The sequence below is a fragment of the Octopus bimaculoides genome, chromosome 2 (genome assembly GCF_046866305.1).
Source record: "Octopus bimaculoides isolate indiv1 chromosome 2, ASM4686630v1, whole genome shotgun sequence".
Classification (NCBI taxonomy): domain Eukaryota; kingdom Metazoa; phylum Mollusca; class Cephalopoda; order Octopoda; family Octopodidae; genus Octopus; species Octopus bimaculoides.
Window position 1 is genome coordinate 44,871,358 of NC_142929.1, and position 5,000 is coordinate 44,876,357.

Sequence of the window (5,000 nt, forward strand, 5' to 3'; positions counted from 1 at the left end):
GTACGTTTAGGCAGAAATTTAATTAACACTACACATGTTTTGATCCACATAAACACAGGATTTAAATTAAGCAACGGTTTACCTGTATAATGGGATCCAGTTGTATTTCCTCAGGTGATATATAATCACTGTCCCCGTAAGTAAATCTTTGATGTTAACACGTCCAACTGTATGTTTATAGCTCAGTGGTTAGAGTGTCGGGCTCGCAATCATGAGGTCCAGCTCGATTACTGAACAGGGTTGTGAGTTTTGTCCTTGAGCAAGACACTTTATTTTACGTTACTCCGATTCACTCAACTGTAGAAATGAGTTGCGACGTCACTGGTGCCTTTTCCTTGGACAACATCGGTGACGTGGAGAGGAGAGGTTGGTATGCATGGGAGACTGCTGGTTTTCCATAAACAGGGTTGGCAAAAAAGTTAACCGACAGTAAATCAACATTCCATAAATATTATATGTAATTCTGTATCGACTCGAATGGGAAAATGTGTCGCTCAAGAAAGACTTCAGTTTGAACAATTTTCTTGATGTTTCATAGTTAGATGCTTTTATTATATTCATTCAGTTGTTAAGCCTAAATAAATCTTGGAGTTAAATGGGTTTGATTTACTGTCAGGTGACTCTTGGCCATCCCTGTATTTATGTATATATATATATATATATATATATATATATATATGTGTGTGTGTGTGTGTGTGTGTGTGTGTGTGTGTGTGTGTGTGTGTGTGTGTGTGTGTATGTGTGTGTATGTATGTATATATATATATATATATATATACATATACTTATATATACATACAAAGAGAGAATGAGAGAGAGAGAAAATGAACTGGTAGTTCGTTAGAGCATGCGATGGAACACCTTACAATATAATTTCCAGTTGTCTGTACTTGGAGTTCAAATCCTGCTGAGGTTAACTTTCCATTTCAGTAGTTTGTTGTCGGTAAATAAAATATTACTAAAATGCTGGCCTGAATCGTTTGGACAGTGGACGAGATACCCTACGGTATCCGTTTCCACTTTGTATTTTGACAACACCGGTACCAATCTGTGAGGTACTACATTTTCTGAGTACAATACAGATGATACGAAAGTGGGAGATTCCTTGTTTGTCCCCTCTGTGTTTAGCCCCTTGTGGGCAATAAAGAAATAAGAAATGCTAGCACGCCAGGCGAAATGCTTAGCGGTACTTCGTCCAAGAGAGTTAGGGGTTGTGAATCCAATCCACTAAGGGATAATATCTATCCAATATACTGCTGGGAGGGTACCCAATTATTATTACACTAGTGTTTTTACTAAGTGCAATAAATGGGTGAGGGTAAAAGGAGGTTTTACCCTAAATTTGTATAGCAATAAGAAAATGGAGGGGAATATGTGGTACTCATCAACTTGCAGACACTGTACTATGTTAATTAATCCGTTTATTTTTCAACCCATAGGACAATAAAGACAATATACAAACACATATGGAAAGGCAAACGGTTTGGCAAGACTTGACAATGACATAATTTAGCTATATGATAAAAAAAAGTATACAACAGCTTTTTCGAGAATAACCTGCTATTGGAACATCGTGTCGAGCGGGGATTCCATAGGCCGAGTAAACCGTCATAGAGAGGGAGAGGTTAAACAGGTGTAACAGTGGAGGAACATTACTCATCAATGATATTATTGTATTGAGCACTCAGAATGTATATCTATCAGTTTGAATCACACACACACACACACACACACACACACACACACACACACACACAGATAGATAGATAGACACATAGATGGATAGATATGTTGATACAACCAGGAAAAATTGGAACTCAAAATATGAGTATACGTATATTTTTTTTAATATTCTACAGACGCAAGGCGCGAGGTGGCAGAAACGTTAGCACGTCGGGCGAACTGCTTAACGGCACTTCGTCTGTCTTTACGTTCTGTGTTCAAATTCTGCCGAGATCAACTTTGCCTTTTATCCTTTCAGGGTCGATAATTTAAGTACCAGTTGCGTACTGGTGTCGATCTAATCGAGTGGCCCCCTACCCCAAAATTTTGGACCTTGTACCTTGAGCAGAAAAGAATATTTAGCATAAGCAACAGAGTTGCTCAAGGTTCGAAACGGACGAAGCTCTCGGACCTTGAGTCGTTCTGTTGCTTCTTCTAAATATGAATATAGATATATTTGTGTATATATATATATATATATATATATATATATATATATATATATATATATATATATATATATATAAATGTGTATGTATATATATATATATATATATATATATATATATATATATACATATATATATATGCATATGTGCATGTATCTATTTATTGTTTTACTCTTCCACTTAAGATACCCAGCTGCTTAAATTTGATGGTAACAGTAAAGAATTTGTTGATTAATTTATATTTCTATGAATCATATTTGATAAGAATTTCAAATTGGAAACCACATATTGATCCATCCCTCAAGTAAATAGTCAACACTCCTAGTATCTTATCTCGTACGAAAAATTAATTTCCCAGTCATGTGCGACTAAACATTTATCAGACTCTTATTAGCTGTCATCGAAACTCCGGTATTATTGTGTGCGGTCGTCATTCTAGTGAAGACGAAAATTTCCAACATGGAGCCCAGAGACTAAATTTAAATAAAACACATAACTCTGAACATATTGATTATTTATCTATAGTAATACACAAGAATGAGCTTTTTCAAAGTCGTATACATGGCACAAATGCACAAATCAAATTCTGCCATATATTTTCGTGTTGGCATCCAGCCTAAATGTCTATTGGCTCCATCATTTATCAAACAACATTAATAGAACCACTTATCCCTGTTCGCGTAACGAAAAATAACCTTCAGAAGACTCGCACATTCTCGTAATCCCTTTTCCCAAATTATTCCGAATAAGATAAACCTGTATAAAAACAGGAAACCTACAAGTTTTCAATAAGCTTATAAATAATGGATACCATAAATACGGCAACATAGATATAAAAATTTCTGTTCAAAACAGAAGCCATCTGTTTCTCCATAAAAGTCGAATAATAAAATACATGTTATCTCTTCAATTGTTGATCATTCACATGTCATCAACAAATACGCTATAGCTTCAGTATTTAGTAAATAATTACGTCGTAAGAGAGTGGGCTTCTCTTTCGCTTGCTTTTCTCTTTTGTAACGCTTTTATTTTATCATTAAAAAAGCACTAGACATATATCTTCAGTTTTTAACGTCTGAATTCGAATCTAGCCGAGGTCAACTTTCCATTCCATCCCTGCAATGTCGGTAAAATAAAGTACTAGTCGCATGCAGGGTATAATTTCATTAACCAATGTCCTCGAAATTTCAAGCCAAGCGCTTTTACTAGAAACAATTCGTGTTACTGCCTATTATAGAATCTTTTGCCTGCTACAAATAAAAAAAATACATCTTAAGATAAAACTGAATTATACATACATACATACACACACACATACATGCATACATACATACATACATACATACATACATAATTGAAAAAATTGGAGTGAACAAGAAGGAGTGCGGTTGGACATTTATTTCTTAATCACTACAATTGTTTCCACACAACGTAGTTCTCCAGGCGTAGTTTTTCAAATACTTGATTATGCTACTGCTTCCCTGAATTATGAGATCTAGTTGTTTCCTCAGACGATACGTAAATGTTGTCTACTACTGGGTAGCACAGGCTAAATCTGAAAGTGGACGAGCTTTATATTGTACTCTACTACGTTCTTAACAGACTATACCATAACTATATACATACACACATATATATTGTGTGTGTGTGTGTGTGTGTGTGTGTGTGTGTGTGTGTGTGTGTGTGTGTGTGTGTAGCTGCGTTTAGTGTTCGCTGCCGCAAATAGAAGCACTCAATACCGTAGTAGAGATTTAATGATATATTTTACTTTGGTCAAGTCTCAGCTTCACCTGTGGGTACACAGGATTTTCAAGCAAGTTGCTTGAATAAATATGTGCGTGCGTGTGTGTGTGTGTGTGTGTGTGTGTGTGTGTGTGTGTGTGTGTCTGTCTGTGTGTAAGTATTGTTTTTAAGTTGCTTGAATAAATAAATGTATGTATATATATGTCGCTGTATGTGTGTGTATGTATGTATGTGTGTGTGTGTAAGTATTGTTATTGTTAAGCCCTATTTTATAAAATATAACATTAAACTGAAGAATTAATACTTTTTAGTAAAGTACGTTTTCCTTTAAACAATATGAGAGGTGACAGTAACATCGAAGCTTTGGTCTGCTATCCTTCGTTTGACTGACTGACTGAGGAATGCTAACTGGCCGAAAGTCCTCCCGGAGATGCTTGACATTCAGTCTTGGTTTGTTTAAACTTCCGCAATTAGCGGTTCAACAAAAAGAGACCGGTAGAATAAGTAGCAAACTTTGAAAATATATATATACTGGGGTTCGGTTACTCGACAGAAAAAAAAAATCTTTTAAGGCGGTGCCCCAGTATGATCGCATTCCAGTGACTGAAATAACTAAAGGACGAGTGTACATTTATGTACATATGTATATTTAGATACATATAAATATATATATACACACACACATGCACACGCGCGCATACATACATACATACACATATATATATATATATATATATATATATATATATATATATATATATATATATATATATAAAGAGAGAGACACATAGCATGCAAATATGTATGTATATATAATATATATAATATATACACACGTAACATACCGTGCAAAAGTCTTCGGTAAAATGTCCTTCTAATATGCAAGAATTTGTCAGAAGGCCTCCAGGAAAGCGAAACGACCGACGTTATAAGACGAAAACAGTGAAGTTTGGGGGTAGGAATCTGATGCTTTGGGAATACATAAAAAGTAATGGATCAAGAAAGTTGATTAAAATAGACGGTAACTTAAATAGTACCAAATCCATTCAGTTGCTGAAGGACAATTTGATAACAGACTTGGATGAA

At 35.1% G+C, this 5,000-nt stretch overlaps 1 protein-coding gene across 1 annotated transcript in view; it reads right to left on the reverse strand.

Moving 5' to 3' along the window:
* The window catches only part of LOC106879406 (uncharacterized), a 148,356-nt gene that overhangs the window by 142,496 nt on the left and 860 nt on the right, over nt 1-5,000 (reverse strand). The window lies entirely within an intron of this gene.